This window comes from Ambystoma mexicanum, chromosome 1q (genome assembly GCF_040938575.1).
Source record: "Ambystoma mexicanum isolate Mex_15411 chromosome 1q, UKY_AmexF1_1, whole genome shotgun sequence".
Classification (NCBI taxonomy): Eukaryota; Metazoa; Chordata; class Amphibia; order Caudata; family Ambystomatidae; genus Ambystoma; species Ambystoma mexicanum.
In genome coordinates, this window is record NC_090922.1 from 798,005,091 (window position 1) to 798,023,423 (window position 18,333).

An 18,333-nucleotide genomic window follows, 5' to 3' on the forward strand; every position below is an offset into this window, starting at 1 on the left:
GGGTTCATTTACATGAAGCAGGTTCTGAATGGTGTTAAAAAATTCCTACCACTTTGCGTCATTTTCCTTAGGCAGTTGATAGAAGAGGCCTGGGGTCTTTGTGGGCAAGGGGAAGCCACTAGCTATTTGAAGCAACCCCTAATGGGTTTCAGTGGTGGCCCCTACTGTGTTCCCCTAATCCCCTCTCAGAACCCACATCAAATCACCCCTGCATGGAAATATCTGTGATGTCGCCCAAAGGGAAATCTCTTGTTAGAGAAGTGAAGGAGGGTTCCCAGTTCTACCATTGTATAAGGCAAATGAGATTAGGGGAGGAAACTGAAAAACCCAGCCCAAGAAAAAGCTTTCTATGATTACATCTGTAAGGAAGGCATGGTATCGAACAGTGAAGACAGACGCAAGTGATCACAGTTAAAGGATTTTTAACCCTAAATCTAAGGATGGGAGCAAGCTACGACCATCAAAGTAAAAATAACATGATCCAATTGGAGTCATGTTGAAATAAAAATATACTAATAAACCTATTGCCAATCCTTCTGAATGCAAATGGTGTGGAAAAATGATGTATGCAAAAGAGTGTACAAGAAACAACCTGTCAGTACAGATGAGTGATAAGCTCCCCTTCCCCACGTTTCAGCACGGAATAAGGCATCACACATGAGCTTGGAACACACTGTAGCTTCTTTGAACACCAGGATGCAGTTAATAAATCCAATAGGATCTTCTGCAAAAGTCTGTCGCTCTCCACAAGTCTCTCGCTCGCAGATAGCCATGGGTTACCAAAACACTTAAGTTCTCTCTGCTCAAAGGTTCACTGTCCTTTGTTTTCAGGTATAACATTCACTTTGGGTCTCCTTCAGCCGGGCTCAGACCCTCTTCTTACACAATGGGCCTCATTATAAGTTTGCCAGTCCAGTAACTACGGTACCAGTAAGCTTGCCGGTACCGTAGTTACCGGACCGGCAAACTACGAGTTCTGCTCGCGGGTGCCTTTTTGCCCGCCAGGTCTGAACTGGTGGGCGGACCGGCACCCGCGAGCAGACCATGTCGATACACAGGCATCATTGAAAATGGTGCCGGTGCATCCAGCCTCCCCATTTCCTTTGAGCCCTATTGGGCTCGAGTTGGAATGGGTAATTACTGGGTCCAGCGAGGCTGTAATTACCCGGTAATTACCCATTCCCGGGTGCTGGAAAAAAAAATGATATAGGCAGCAGCCGTGCCGGTTTTACCGGCATGGCTACCGCCGGTCTCGTAATGAGGCCCAATGTCTCAACAGGTCTCCCTCGATCGGGCTCAGACCCTTTTTTGACAACTCAAAGGTGCACCATAAGTCTCCCTCATCCGGCTCGGACCCAATTGTGACTTGTGACCCCAATAGACCTCCCTCAGCCGGGCTTGGGCTTTGGTAGGGTTCATTTTAATGATTAGTTCACATATATCAAAGGCTTTCGATTGTGCAAAGGATTTTTCTCAGACCCTCACATGACCACTTCGATTTAGTAGTATTGGATTTTCATTTGCAATGTCGCTATTCAAAGATTGAGTTGCAACACTGTGCCGGACCTCTCTGCAAACTTGTATCTTTTGTTCAACACATTTATCAGCTCTCCGTATTTGTCTTGCGTCTTTTATCAAACCCTTCCACGTTCGCTCTCTGAGGATATATTGTCGCCGCTCGTAACCTTCATTTAAACACAGACCGGCCTCATACAGTTCCTCCTGACTCACTGACTGTGTTGCAGGTTCTGCTTTTGGCTTAGACCCTGGAGCCAAGGACGAAACCACGACAAGTGCTCTTCCTCCGTGACTCGGCCAGTCATGCAGGAGCCACAGGGTACCTCGGACACACAGAATAGGATTCCCTTGCTTCATGTGCTACTATCGAATCCTCAAGTGATCCTCAACGATCACTCATCGAAAAGCTCAAGGACATTTCCTTCCTTCCTTTCTCTCTCTTCTCGACTTGTCTTTCTCCATCGAAACAGCTGTGCCCTGGAAGAAGCTGATCCTTCATGTGGTCTGCCTCGCTCAAAGTGTGCCCTCGTGCTCTGCCTTTTATCTGTGTGGGGAAGTTCAATGGAGATCAGGTGCGAGTCATTAACAGGGATTGCCTGACTTTGCCTGACAATGGTAATGGGACATGTCTGGTACATTGTTTGGGTACTAGTCTGTTTTCTCACAGAGCCGGCTATCTGTGTAGCAGTGTTCGTGAAGGGAAGGGGGGTATAGGGGGCTACAGTCCCCAGATATCCTATTGGGGGGGGGTACTGCGTCTCGCCATAAGGTGTCCCACTCACAGATTGCCCCTCACTGAGGTGATCCTCCCGTACTGGTCCACCCCCAGGGTCTGAATCCAGAGGCGATGGCCGTGCCCTGGCCACCTGAGAAAGAGACCCCCGGAGACTTGCAGGTGGCTTCTCACACAACATACACGGGAAAATCTGCTCAAGAGACTGGGCTCCTACTGTGGATCCATCAGTAGGACTCTGCGAAGAGCGCTCCCTAGGGGCGCAGACCCAGACGTGGACCTGAGCACTAGATGAGAAACCATGGCAACGGGGAAAAGCATTTCTATTAAGCTTATATGCTCCATGTGAATATGCTGTTCGCAAGAAAACTAACTTGCTTCCAGCATTGCCATCGGGAACGCTGGCTTGCTCGTCATGCCATCTCAGCCTCATCCCAAGATAGCGAACCTTCCATTTGAGACCATAGGCTGCATGAGCTGAGTCATGGGACCAATTAGATTATCAGAACATACCATTACTGGAACAAAGTGAGACCATGGGACATACAAATTGGGATCAAATGGCTCCAGGAAGTTTTTAAGAAATCTGCCTATGCCTCCTACTCCTAGGAAAGGAAGGGGCCTAGAAGAGCAGTCACTCGGAAAGTGCAAATAAAGAGTGTGGACGCTAGGGAAGAGACAAGAGTGTTGGCTTTCTCCTCATGTGGCAAAGTGGATGAGGAGGCCAATCTATCCTTATTCACAATTCATGATGAAGACCTACCAGAAGACTGGGGTGACCAGGACTCAATGAGATTGTGCCCCCCGATAGTGGTGCGAATAGCCTCTTCAAGTGAGTTGAGTGAAGGGGACAAGACCTATCCCTGCATCTTAATGCTTGAAGAAATAAGGTTGTTTATCGCTTCTAAAGGGCGAACTTGGCTAGGTCCCCCGATGGGTGGAGGAGGAGTGGTGGACCCACAGATTCCAGTGGAGGAGAGAAATATGACAAAAATGGAGCCAATATCCTTTGAGATTCGACATCTGGGAAAAGAAAGTGGAGTCCACAAAGCGCCAGGTGGAGGCGAAGGAATCCTTCAAATTAATAAGGGAAAAGGTTTTCCCCTTCTTAACGATGGGCTGATTTTGTACCAGTCTAATTTGATGAAGCTTTTTCATCACGTTGCGTTTCATTTTCTCCGTCCGGACGATATTTAAATCGTACAATTAATGCGTGAGAGGAAAATGGACCTCTTGATTTAGCATTTTTCGACAACTGGCGTGAAATCCTCTTTGCTACGGTTAGCCCATTTATTATGTCCATTGGGTTTTAAACTTAGTGAGAAGATTGTTAAACAAAAGACATCGGCTGATGGGACCCTAAAAAAACCTGGTAGGAAAGATGCGAGTCAGAATACAAAAAGAGGAAGAAAAGAAGTGGCGAAATCAGAAATTTGCCTCAACCCCTGTGAAATATTGACTGTGGACAGTGAGACGGACGACTTTGAGGAAGAGGGCCATGCATCAAAGTGGGATGGTCCACTAAAGAGAACTTTAAACAGCAATAACATATGGAAGCGTTTTATAAAGGCCATGAAAATAAATAGAGAAGGTGGTGAGAGGAGGGCCCCCAGATGGGGAAAGGTCAACCAAGACTGCAAGTGTCAACTAACGACTAGAGCAGAGGTGGACTCTGGGGATCTGGAATACCAGAGGTTTCTCTCACCTAATGAGAGATGGGGACATAAGCTCTCTGGAAACATGGACATTATTTGCCTGCAAGACACTTTGTTACTTAGGGCTCCATTTTATGATGGATATAGAGTCTACATCAACCCAGCCCAATGTGGTAAGAGAGGGAGGCCCTCAGCAGGTTTGAGGACCTTGATTAAAAAAAAAGTGGGCGGGGGTCTGTGTGTGGTGGACTCGATATGCCTGAACCCCTTCATTCAGGTCACTTGTCTAAAAGTTAGGGGCCCCTCCCTAGCCCGATGGTCATGGATTCTAATTGTCAACATCTATTCGAACCCTGCAAGGATTGCAACAAACGTATTTCTGCAGGACATTACTGATGTTATTTATGAATGCCACAGCTGATACAATGTCGTGTTTGGGTATCAACTGTGATGGGTATTATTCCCGTTAAGATACATATCAATCACTTCCTCGAATATCACATAGGTATAAAGAGCGAAATCCTACCTGTTCTTCTGTAATGCCTTCAGTAGGTTAGAGCGATTCACCCAGCGCTCTCTCACAGTGTGGAAAGGTGTCGACACTGCGTGAAAATGACGGGGAAACCCTCAAGGGGAAGAAAACCCAGAGACGGTGGTGAAGAAGAATCAGACAGACTGTCTCCTGTGGACTTCTCACGGAGGGTGGTGTTCTCCATCACGTTGTCCGTAGTAGGCTAGGAGTCTTGTGGCTATAACGAGAAGCAACAGTTAGCAAGGGGAACAGTAACAAAATAAAGTATGGGGGGAAATGAAGTGGAAGACTCTACCCTGGAAGGCTAACCGAAGTCAGAGCAAGGTTTGCTCGAGGTCCAATGGAAGAAATGACAAAGGAAAAAACTGCTTGGCAAATGGATTCGCGTTCGGGAAGAAGGGTTGGTTGGGTATTGTAGTTCGGTATTGTCTCGATCTAGCAAGTGCTGGGAAAAAGGGGGAAGGTAGGTTAAACGAGTGCAGGGATAAACAGAATGCTGGAAGGTGGCAGATAAGGTAAGGTGTTTACCTATGCGAACGGGATCAGGAGGTTGGACAGGATCACGTAGTTCGTGGGAGATTAAGGAGAGATTCAGTGTCTCGCGGGGTGAAACCCTGGGAGTGAGAAAAGGAAGGTGAATGTGTGTGTGAGGATTGCAAGTTCGTAAGGATTAAAGGTCCCTAGGAGCGATACTCACGGAGCGCAGTCTCTGTTGACAGAAGCAAGGCGAAGCCGTCCTGTGTTGAGAGCCGGAAATACTTTCTCTTCGAGGATGGGTGGAGTCGGTTCTCTGGTCTCCTGAACTACTGCACCAACCCCCTGTGAAATAGTGGCCCTCTTGGGAGTAGGAAATTGAAGATTAGCAACGTTACGCCAGCGGCACCATAGGGAAAGGTGCCGGAGAATCCCGTGCTGATGAGGAAATGTAACACGTCGAGTATATTTTCCTGGGGGGGGGGGGTTTGAATGCTCCTTGTTTGTCCAATAAGGGGGAGAGGATTAGTGAAGAAGAGGGGCCGAAGGGAAGTAGACGGGGAGAGCTTTAGCGTGGTTGGATTTAATGAGAGACGAAGAGCTGCAAATGCTAAATGGGCAATGTGAGGGAGATCGTCCGCTGGGATAATTTTGTCAAACTGGGTACACGCCTCTATTTTGGACTATGTATTTGTAGGCTCCTCTCAAAGTAAAAGAATAACATCACTGAGAATTATGCCCAAAAAATAGCGATCATACTCTCTTAAGACTGTCATTGAAAAGGTGGGATGGGAAGAAGATGGAAGAAAAATGGCAGTATGATATCGAAGCAACTAAGGGATGCAATCGGGTAAGACTCAAGACCATGTTATGTTTGAACCCTCTGTGCAAACTTTGATAATTTAAAGGATGGGGATACTGTGGTTGACTGTGCCCCTGCTTCTGGAATTGATAGTAAAGAGGAAAAAACAAAGGGCCCAAGGGAAAACCACATCCATAATTTTGATGAAAAAATTGCCAAGGAAAGAAAAGTGCTGCATAGTGAAAAAAGAATTAGCAAGAGAAAGCAAAAATTTAGAAATTCTCTGGCATCCTATAGGGCAACACTTTTGCAACTAGATGTCCCGAGCGTTCGGGCATGTGGTTTAAAGCAATCTGTGATTGATCCTAAAAAACATTTCTTATGCACCTTACCTTAGTTTTCCACACTTTTACACATGCAAAATCAACAGCGGGGTGCAGCCATCTTGTGCTAATCTTATCCGTGGATCGATCGCACTGCGGACAAGTGCCTCTGCGGCACTAAATCATATCCCCCGCCCGTGAAGCTGGCATCTCTAGACGCGTGCGGCCCATTTCACAATGCGAATGCACGTCTCGTGTCAACCTTCTCTGTGCGCCAGCTAATGACGTGTCTCCATGGAAATGGCAGGACGCCTCTTTCCTCAATAAGTATAAACAGACCGCTTCTCATCAGAGTTGCTTTTTCATCGTTTCACTGTCTTTTTTTGTATATCCTGTGACTCGTTTCTGCTCTGTTCAGCTATCTTCGTTGCTCGTAGCCTGTGCGAACAGATACTAGTACTAGCATTACTATAGATTTTAATTTTGTCATATAATGGCAACAATACAGCCCTCACGTAGAAGTTGCTAAAACTGTGTAGTGTTTCAATAATGTTCGCATAAAGATCATGCGCTGAACGATGGTTTTTGTAAAAAAATATCCAAGATTTTCATCTTCTAATTTATTTTATAGGCACAGGCAAACCCTGGTTTATCGGTGCCAACATCTTTTTACCAATCCATTTCTGACTGTTAGTCCTTCCTCAGGGCTTCAAGGCACTCTATACAAGTCATGCAATGATAGTCAAACCGTGTTATCAAACCATATTATCAGTCAGATGTTCATAAAATACATTAACATATATTGTTTGTATATGTTACATCATCGTGATAGCCATTTCAAATGTTGCACTCACCCGAATTTGTGTGCAAAAACCCAATTTCCAGTGTAGCATCCCCATTGAGTGTTATAAACCACCATATATGCATAACACCAGTAACAAAAGTACATTCGGAAACATACCGTTTCAGATTCAACATGCAGATCAGCCCATTTCAAAAGAAAACAGAAACAAAGATGGGAAAAAGTCAGCCTACTGAATGCTATATTCATCTGTAAGGCATACTGCATAACAGGTATAATCTCTGCCATTGTCCTGTACCTGTACTTCAAAGGACATTACTTGTGACCTGCACCCTTCTCCTTGAAAAACACCTTAAGTTTCCCATTGCGCTCGTATGCAGGAACAATCTGTTAACAATCAAACAAACACACCAAGTACGTTCCGTCAGTTTCCGGGTTTACGAGCCTCACATCTCTTCATGTATACTGTGGACAGAGTTCTAATCACTCACCCGCGTAAAGGATGTTCCGCTCTAATCGTGTGTGTCGCGACTATTCTAACAAAGAACCAGTGTCTTCGGAGGACGCCGCTTAACTCCCTGTTGTGGCTCGTCTCTTAGCAACCTGCGCTTGCGCGAACGGCACGCACCTGGTTACTTTCGCTTTCTTCCCGCTTTTGCATGAACTTGCTCGAAAAAGAGTGCCATTTCTTACTGGTTTATACGGTAATATAATAACATCAGTACATGTCTGATCCTGGTATTGTATACAGTCCTTATGCAGTAGTTTCCAAGGGAGAGTGGAACACTGCAATGGCAGATGATTGTATGTTTAACAAATGTGAGCTTTAGAGACTGGGAGCATCGACAAACGTATGTTCCAGGACAATAAATATGAAGCTTTCACGATGGTACAGGATGAACTTAACTATACAAGATTTTGTATTAAGCGGTGATCAAATTATTCCACCAGAGAAAGTCCGGTCAAAAGTAGTTAACTTGGCACATAAGGGTCACCCAGGAAAGTCAAAAACTAAACATAGAATTAGATAAGATTTGTTGGTGGCCTAATATGGACTGTGACAAATACCAGGGTATTGTCGCTGCTCCCATGGGGGCCGGGGGATGGCCCTTCCCATGAGGCCATGGAGGTGGTACTCAGTGGGAGGATCTGATGGGGAGGGAAACCCTGTATGGGACCAGTGACGACTATCTTGGGAGAACGCTCCATTTCTGTCCCATTTTTCCTCTTACCCCACTCTGTCCTTTGTGGTCCCCCCCATGAAGTAGAAGAACCCATCCATATAAAACCTACTGAGACAAGGACGATTTAAGGCTACCCAAATGTAGTTCATGCAACCACTGACATGAAAAAAAGTCAGAGGAATGGGCCTACTGCAGAACCAACCCATGCAGTACCGTCAACCAGAGCAACAGCCAAAGAAAAAAAAGGGAAGGGGGACTATGTACCTTGTCAGATCCTCCCTGGAGGAACAAGAGCTGGCTCGAGGCTCGCTGCGGAGAACAGGAAACACTGATGGAGGCTCGCTGAATACGCGCAGTATTCCCCTTTATCCAGGATGGAGAATTGGAGGTCCGTGAGATACCACAAGTCGGACCACGCAGTCAGACCAAAAAGCATATGCCAAGAGAGACCAGACCTGGCAAGGTTGCAGGGACACGCCGAGGCCGCTGGAAGGCGTGCAGAAGCCCGTAACAGGAGGAAACATCTCTATGAAGCCGCTTGAACAAGCTGGTACCGCCAATAGTGGTACATGGGTTACTGTAACGGGTGCTAGAGATGAGGGAGAATGAAGGAGTCTCCCCATCTCCCTTCCCAGTGCTTGGAAAGCGCCAAGTAAGAGACATATGAGAAACGGTGCCTGGCAGGTTAGTGAACCAGGCCTGATGGCTACAATAGTATAAGCCTGAGAGAAGGGTCTGGGAAGCCCCGCAAGAGTAGCACACAAGGGTCTGGGACCCATACGAAGTAAGTCGGGGAAGTGCTGCAAGAGCAGCACACAAGGGTCTGGGGCCCATATTGGTTCATTTATGCATGCAGTCAAGGGGCTGGGACTCGCAGCATGTTGGGGAGGTCCTGAGAAGTATACAAACAGGGGTCTAGACCGACACAAGAAAAGGAGACGAGGACCCACTGCTAAAAGAAGCGACATTTTCTTGAACACTGAGACCCACAGACAAGTCTGGCAGGATATTGAACCACGCTTGGTGTTACATAGGTGAACCAGAGAAAGACCAGAGGAAGGTAGAGATTTCCCCTGATACTTCGGAACTGTGTTTTGTGAATAAGAAAGACTGTGAAAGTAAAGGGGAAGGAAGATGCTACCCCATCCATCCTTTTTTTTGTATACGTTTGGAGGAGTATCCAACTTTGAGAACATTTGAGTTGAGTAGGAGAACCACTCTGTCATTCCTCATCAGAAACAGAACATTGAACTGGCATCCAGAGCGAATGAAGCTTTCTTCTGGATTAAAAAGGCATGCAGTTTCTTCTTAGTTAATCTAGAGCGTAAGGGACGAAAATAGGTTTGGATACAGGATGGTGCACATTTTACTTTATTGGACATCCTGAAAGATTCCTTAGTCTTTTTGTTGAGGAAGGGCAATCCCTCTTAGAAATAGGGCAAGATTGGTTTTCTTTTTCTTTACTTTTCTACATACGTCTTTGCCAACAACCATGCCATCACTGTGTCAGACTCGTACTTCTGCACCCTTACAGGACATACAAGTTGGGAGGGCTGTTAAAAACCTTGCAAAATGTGAAAGTAGTGAGAAGCTGCAGTAGTAGGACCAGTCTCATGACAATCATGCCTATACCCAGTATGCCTTGGAAAAGAGTAGGATTTGACTTTCTGTGACCAATGTGAAGTTTGGGAAGTAACTATTATTGTGTGGTTTTGATAGACATGTCTAAGTGGGTGGAAGTTAAGTGGTCTAAAGAAGGCATGGTATCAAAAGCAGACACTGTCACAATGGATCCCATTTTCAGAAACCTTTATTTAACTCAAAGGGGTTTGGAAACTGCCTATTTTGCCCTATTTCTAGAATGGGAGTATTCCAGACCATTAAATAATAACTATGTCCAAGTCAGTCTGCTCAAAATAAAAAAAGGCCTATACTAAGAAAAACCTAACCTTGCCCTCCTTCTTAGAATAACAAATGCGTGAAGTTGTGTGTCAAAAAATATTGTGCGTCAAAAGAAATGTCAGAATGGCGGAGGTAATGACTCCCTTCCCCATGTTCAAGAGCACAGGGTCTCGAGTTTCTGAAAAGGATAGGTGGCTGGCATAGTCCTATCAAGGTTGCACACTCTGGCTTACTGGTACGATTCAACAGTCTCGGCTCTTCAAAGTTCAACCCTATCTGTATCACAAAACATAGTTCAAATCTTGCTGTCTTACATTCGCACAGAAATATGCACAGTTAATTTCTCATGGTTTAACGGATGAAGTAGGTGAATGAACGGGTGATGTGTTTGGAACCGGTGAAGTGGATGGAACGTGTGAAATGGGTGGAACCAATGAAGTGGATGGAACGTGTGAAGACAATGTATGTGGATCGATGATGCTTGGAGAAAGGATAACGTGGGTAGAATGAATGAAAGGAGCAGTGCATAAAATGGCTTGGAGTGCATGGGACGGATTGGAGTGCATGGGACGGATTGGAGTGCATGGGACGGATTGGAGTGCATGGGACGGATTGGAGTGCATGGGACGGATTGGAGTGCATGGGACGGATTGGAGTGCATGGGACGGATTGGAGTGCATGGGACGGTGTGACTTACATACAATGGTTTGGAGTGCATGGAACGTTTCAAAGAGCATTGAAACGAACAGTTTGAGTGCTTGAAATAATCATAATACGTGGAACAGTCGGAGTAAATGGAACGGATGGAGTACATGGTACTATTGGAGTGGGCTCGATCTCAAGCACCTAAGGTAAACCACCATAGCACATCTCCACGCTTACTCTCTTCTTTACACCACCACTCAACTAGAGCACAGTGATACTATGACCCCATTCGGTATAGCTGTTCTCATACCATCATTTGCCTCATACTCCCCATCAACCTAACTAAAACACTGCTGGTTACACACCCTCCAGCCTAGGTGTTCTCAGGCCTAATGCAGGCAGAATCGGTCTGGATAACAACCTGCCAGAACGAAAACATACTCTTGATCTCTCAACCACCACACCTACCGCTAAGAAGCAGCTATCACACAAGTACCACACCAGCTGCACATATATCTTGTGCTCACACGCACCTTTTGACTCTCTCTATTCTCTCTACTGACTTGAACTTCGGTTCCCAAGGGCGTTCAACCTACCAGCGCCTTGAGACCATACAAATGGTACATAAGGCGCTATATAAATGCAAAGTAACATAACATGGGTCGCCCTCGGCCAGGCTCAGACCGTCTCTCAGCTTTGCTGGGTTCCCTTCCTGAAGCTTTGTTTCCCACAACGTTCTCTTATTCTATTTCTCAGCTGTGTAAAGCTTTCCAGACGGTGAAGGATTTTATGTAGACCCCTGCATGACCACTTTGACGTTCCATTTAATAAGGTTCACAGGTCACCCGTGATTTTGCATTGCATTAAGCTTTCTAATATTTGTAGTTCTCCAGCATGGGGTCTGGCATGGATTCACATGCTCATGAATATTCCCCGTCGTCAGGCTGGGAATCCTCAGTAAAGAAAAAAATCAGTTTCAGTTTAGTTTTTGAACTGTCTTTCTTAGTAGTAACCAATCACTGGTCTCTGGGTCATTGTCACGATGCCCGCTCCTGTGGAGCCGGCTCAGGCCCTGCGTCCCCGAAAGCGGACATCAAGTCCCCGGGGAAGGTCCCAGCAACCCCTTATAGGGGCCCTTTGGACAGCGCCAGGCTCATAGAAAACGTCAGTCCTGGCGCCATAGGCGCCAGGCTCATTATGAAAGTGTTTGGGTGCACTTACCTGATGCAGACCATGCTGCAGAACCCCGGCCTCCTTGAGGCCTGAAAGGAACTACTTTACCTGTGGGACTCATTTACCACCCGGGCGTGGTCGGGGAAGGGTACATAGCTGATTGGAGGAAGGACACATTCTAGGAACTTCTTCCAAGGCTATTTAAACCACACCCGATCAGCCACACGTGCTTCGCGTTGTTCTGCATCTAGCAGCTGGACGCTCACCGTGTCTGCTCCTGCATCCTGACTTCTGCCACGCCTGCCAGCATCCTGAATCACCTGCAAAGGAAGGGAACAAGAGAACAGAAGAAGGAAAAGGCCTTACCTGCTAAATCTGCATCCCGGAGACATTTCGCCGACGATCCTGAAAAGGAAGACATTTATTTTTAAAAGCACATCACATCGATCGCTGCAGCGCCTCATTCTACTCATCTTACAGGGCGCTTCCATGTTCTGCAGCGACCATCTGGATTCACAGTCGCGCCCCAGCGCCTAGGGAGAAAAAGACAATAACGAAGGTGAGAGAAAGAAGGGAAAAGGGAAGCTAAATCTCCATGTTAAGACTTACCTGCTGGGTCATTCCCTTTTCGTTTCGGGTCCGCGCCGCATCCATGCATTTTCAGACCCCGGCCCCTAAGGGGAAAAAGACATCAGCGTTAATGAGCGAATGAAAAGACATTACCAAGACGCTCATTAAAGACTTACCTGATTTCCACAAGGATTTAACCTCTCATCTCGGGTCGGTGCCTGTTCCCCGGCATTCCGTACCCCGGCCCCTATGGGGAAAAAGACACTAGCATTAGAACATTAATGCATGGACACAAGGGGAACCACTTATCAAAAACTTACCTGGAAGCCAAGCAAGTTTGGTTCTCACCAATCCGAAAAATCCAGTGAAGTAACTGGATACCAACGCGCCCCCGCATCTGAAACCACCAATCCGAAAATCCAGTGAAGTAACTGGATACCAACGCGCCCCTGCATCAGAAGCAGGATGGAGAGCTCGTCCTTCCAGACCCTAAGGTGAGACGCTACGGGGAAGCACAGAAGGGTTTTGAGGAGGGCGAGAGGGGTAAGTGGGAGGCCGATTGCATTACCCTGCAGACAGTTAACCCCTATTTTCACCTACAGAAGGATACTTCTGCGAGTCAGACAAGCCAGATTTGGGGCCCGGTCCAGTCCGTCTCCCGACCCCTGCGCATCACCTTAGACGAGGTCACAACAGCGCGAACCAGGCGAGCGCCAGTGAACGTTACAGATCGCGAAGCCTTCCTACAAATTACCACCCAGGCGCTATGGAAACTTCTGAGACTGATCAGTTGGCCCAATTACTGGGGGAATTACGGGCCGAAGTACATGCCGCTCGTCAAGAGACCAATGCCCTCAAGAGGGAATTAATAATATCAAAGGAAAGAACTGATGACCTGGCCAGACAGCTTTTGCAAAGTCAAGCTGGGCAAACTCCTCTACCCGGTTCCGGAGGGAACCCTGCTCCTGTGGTTCCCAGTAACCCTGTGCATATTAATCTACCTGGAAACATGCCGCTGGCCCCACCCGAACGCTTTGCTGGGGACCCCAAACGATTCGCCGTATTCATGTATCAGTGTCGTTTGCACTTCCTATGCAGGCCTGGGGCCTTCCCTAATGATCAGACCAAAGTAGCCTTTGTATTGTCATATGTCAGCAGCTGCGCTGCCGATTGGTCAGTTCCATTGGTTACTCAGGATGACCCGATTCTCCGTGATTTTCAAGGATTTCAAGCAAGCATGGAAAGGTTATTTGCTCGACACTCTCAGGGGCAGGCTCTGGATGATGAACTTCTATCCCTGCGACAGGGCAATCAGGATCTCCTATCCTACATTGCAACCTTTAATAGACTAATTGTAGAAACTGGGTGGCCAGAGGATAAGAGAATCACGTTATTTTATCGAGGTTTACGTGGAGAACTTAAAGATGTCCTGGCCCAAGTTGTAAATCCGCCCCGAGAATGCACAGAATATATAGACTTAATGGTCCAATTGGATCACAGACTCCAGAACAGAAAAGCAGATCGGTCCAGGTTTGAGACCCGGGTGTTGGTCAAGACCCACGCTAACCCCAAGGGAGTTGATGTCTCGGAGCCTATGCAAATTGGTGGGGTTAAAGGACCTTTAACTCAAAAGGAACGTGAAAGGAGGCGGCAATTAAAGTTATGTCTTTAGTGTGGGAACTCTGGACACTTTCTACGAGATTGCCCGGCAAAACCGCCCCGAAAGGCGGTAGGGGCCGCTGATAAAAACCTTGAAGACTCTGTTTCGGGAAACGACTCAGCCCGACAAGCGTAGGGGTCCGCTTGCCGAGCTTGAAAACTAACTCTCAGACCTCGCATTTCATAGTGCCAATGGTTCTCGTAGATCCAGAACAGCCTAAGCAGTTGCATGCAATGAAGGCATACATCGATAGCGGGGCTATTGGAAATTATGTGGACCGTGAGTGGGTCTCCAGGATTAACCTCCCTCTCCGTCCTAAAACCAGCAAAGACGTCATCACCACATTAGATGGAACTGAAATTGCATCTGGACCGGTAACGCATTCCACTACTGAGGTGACTCTTATTGGTCCCGACGGCCATCGGGAGGCAGTTGTGTTTGATGTAATCAAGGCCCCACAGTTTCAGGTTATTCTTGGAATTCCTTGGTTAGAGACACATAATCCTCGAATTGATTGGTGAGCTAAGAGAATAACCTTCCCGGATTGTGCACAAACCTGTTATCCAGAAAACCTGAAGATTAATCTAGCATCTGTAAACTGCCTTCATGCAATTGCCTCCGGAATACCAAGACTTTCAGGACGTCTTCCAAAAGGAACAGGCCAACACGTTGCCTCCTCATCGATCGTACGATTGCCAAATCGATCTGGTGCCCGGTGCACAACCCCCTTGTAGCAGGATTAATGCCCTTACCGAACCTGAGAACCTGCATCTGAGACAATATTTGGATCAATACCTCGCCAATGGTTTTATTCGCCCGTCAAAGTCCCCGGCATCCTCGGCTTTGTTCTTCGTGCCTAAAAAGGAAGGCGACCTCAGAACTTGTATCGATTACCGCGCATTGAATCAGATAACGGTTAAAAACCGTTATCCTCTGCCTCTGATCCCTGAACTCCTTGACCAGGTAAAGGACGCTTGCATATACACCAAGTTAGACCTCCGGAGGTCATATCATCTGGTGCGAGTAAAAGAAGGCGACGAATAGAAAACGGCCTTCCGTACTAAGTATGGATTATTCGAATACCAGGTAATGCCCTTCGGGTTGTGCAATGTGCCTGCTGCCTTCCAATTCTTCATGAATGATGTCCTTCGGGAACTCATCGATGTTTGTGTTGTCTATATCAATGACATTCTAGTGTACTCTTCTTCGGAATCTGATCACAGAAAACACGTTAGGGCAGTTCTGGAAAAACTTCGCCAACACAAACTATTTGCTAAACTGGAGAAATGTGTTTTCCATACCACAGAAGTTGAGTTTCTCAGTTTCATCCTGACACCCAAAGGAGTCCGAATGGACTCAAGAAAAGTGGATGCCATCCTCAAATGGCCATCACCTAGCTCTGTAAAAGGGGTTCAAAGCATGCTCGGCTTTGCCAATTTCTATCGCAGGTTTATCCTGGAATTTTCACGCATAGTACAACCCATTACTGCACTCTTGAGGAAAAATAAATGTTTTGAATGGTCTGAAGAAGCCGAGCAGGCCTTCCAGGATTTAAAAGCTAAGTTTACCTCTGCACCTATATTGAAACACCCACGTCCAGATCTCCCGTATGTCGTCGAAACTGACGCATCCAGCCTAGCCATGGGAGCAGTTCTGTCTGAGATCCCGAAACCAACCAACTGCATCCCGTAGCATTTTGGTCCAGAAAATTCTCGGCACCAGAGATTAATTATGCAATCACTGACAAAGAACTGTTAGCCATAAAGTCCGCTTTTAAAGCCTGGCGGCATTACCTGCTTGGTGCTCGACATACCATCACAGTGATCACTGATCACCGGAATTTACAGTATTTGAAAACCGCCAAGGCTCCGTCATCACGGCAGCTCCGATGGGCTTTGTTTTTCGCTGAATTTGATTTCGTGATTACCTATCGACCTGGCTGCAAGAACGGCAAAGCAGACGCCTTATCCCAAATTGGAATAGGAGAACCTGATACAAACTCAGAACCAGTACCAATAATTCCCGAACAGAGAATTCTAGGCATGACTTCGTTACAGACGCTTGAAGACATTCAAGTCAGAGTGAAACAACTCCTGGACCCTACAGTCCTACAGGATTGGATACAAAAGGGATCAGACTTTACCATAGATAATGGTTTACCTTATTACCAAGGACGCTTATTCCTGCCACACAAGGATTTACACGAACTAGTTATTTCCGGTTATCATGATACATTAATAGAGGGACACCCCGGTATTGCCAAGACAATGGAAAAGGTGAAACGACAATTCTGGTGGCCCTCTTGGCGAAAAGATGTTAAATCTTTTGTGATGTCCTGTGGTGTTTGCGCCCAAAATAAAGGTCAAAAGAAAAGACCAGCCGGTCTCCTCCAACCTCTAGACGTACCGCCAGCATCTTGGCACACCCTATCAATGGATTTTATTACAGACCTGCCTCCTTGTTCGGGATACAATACCATTCTGGTAATTGTGGATTTGTTTTCCAAAATGGCCCACTTCATTCCTTTGAAAGGTTTACCTTCAGCTTCTGTCCTAGCCAAAGAATTCCTCGAAAATATTGTTCGGCTACATGGATTCCCATCTATACTAATCTCTGACCGGGGAAGCCAATTCATTTCCCACTTCTGGCGCAAATGTTGTCAAATGGCACAAATCGACGTAAGATTATCGACCAGTCACCACCCTCAGACCGATGGTCAGACTGAGAGGACAAATCAGACCATTGAGCAGTACTTACGGTGTATGTTACAGAAATCTGAAAGCAACTGGAAAGACATTCTTTGGATAGCCGAATACGCATATAATAATTCGGTACACTCTGGAACTGGCCATAGTCCTTTTTATACCTTGTTTGGACATCACCCTCGAACCTCAAACCTCGACACACCTCAGAACCTCGGAGTGCCCGCAGTAGAACATCTGCATTCTACCATTACCCGAGCCTTCAAAGAGGCAACCACGCATTTACAACAAGCCAAGAGAAAATACAAGGAGAATGCTGACCTACATCGGAGTGAAGCACCTCCGTATCAGATTGGGGATCAAGTGTGGTTAGCTACCAGACATTTACCGCTCAAAGGGCCCCGAACTTTTAACCCAAAATATCTGGGACCTTATTCTATTACGGCAATAATTAACCCACTAGGGTTTAAACTTGATTTACCAGCTAATATGGTAATTCACCCTGTTTTTCATGTGTCACTTCTGAAACCAGTGGTACCCGGAACCCGACTACTCAAACCTTCAGCACCTATTCAAATAGATGGGGAACCCGAATTCGAAGTGAGGAACATTTTAGATTCAAAAATGTTTGTCAAAGCTTTTCTACCTAATTGATTGGAAGGGGTACGGACCTCAGGAGAGGTCGTGGGAACCCAGTGACCATGTGCATGCACCTCGATTAGTCAGGAAATTCCACCGACTCTTCCCAGACAAACCAAAACCCCCAGAGGGAACGGCCCTTGGGGGTGGGGGTGGGGGTGCTGTCACGATGATTTTGCATTGCATTAAGCTTTCTAATATTTGTAGTTCTCCAGCATGGGGTCTGGCATGGATTCACATGCTCATGAATATTCCCCGTCGTCAGGCTGGGAATCCTCAGTAAAGAAAAAAATCAGTTTCAGTTTAGTTTCTGAACTGTCTTTCTTAGTAGTAACCAATCACTGGTCTCTGGGTCATTGTCACGATGCCCGCTCCTGTGGAGCCGGCTCAGGCCCTGCGTCCCCGAAAGCGGACATCAAGTCCCCGGGGAAGGTCCCAGCAACCCCTTATAGGGGCCCTTTAGACAGCGTCCTGGCGCCTATGGCGCCAGGCTCATAGAAAACGTCAGTCCTGGCGCCATAGGCGCCAGGCTCATTATGAAAGTGTTTGGGTGCACTTACCTGATGCAGACCATGCTGCAGAACCCCGGCCTCCTTGAGGCCTGAAAGGAACTACTTTACCTGTGGGACTCATTTACCACCCGGGCGTGGTCGGGGAAGGATACATACCTGATTGGAGGAAGGACACATTCTAGGAACTTCTTCCAAGGCTATTTAAACCACACCCGAACAGCCACACGTGCTTCGCGTTGTTCTGCATCTAGCAGCTGGACGCTCACCGTGTCTGCTCCTGCATCCTGACTTCTGCCACGTCTGCCAGCATCCTGAATCACCTGCAAAGGAAGAGAACAAGAGAACAGAAGAAGGACAAGGCCTTACCTGCTAAATCTGCATCTCGGAGACATTTCGCCGACGATCCTGAAAAGGAAGACATTTATTTTTAAAAGCACATCACATTGATCGCTGCAGCGCCTCATTCTACTCATCTTATAGGGTGCTTCCATGTTCTGCAGCGACCAT

The 18,333-nt window shown here is 46.8% G+C and overlaps 1 protein-coding gene across 1 annotated transcript in view; it reads left to right on the forward strand.

Annotated features, from left to right (window-relative positions):
- Positions 1–18,333, forward strand: part of PLA2G4A (phospholipase A2 group IVA) — a 2,090,704-nt gene that overhangs the window by 1,544,938 nt on the left and 527,433 nt on the right. The gene's annotated exons all lie outside the window — the stretch shown is intronic.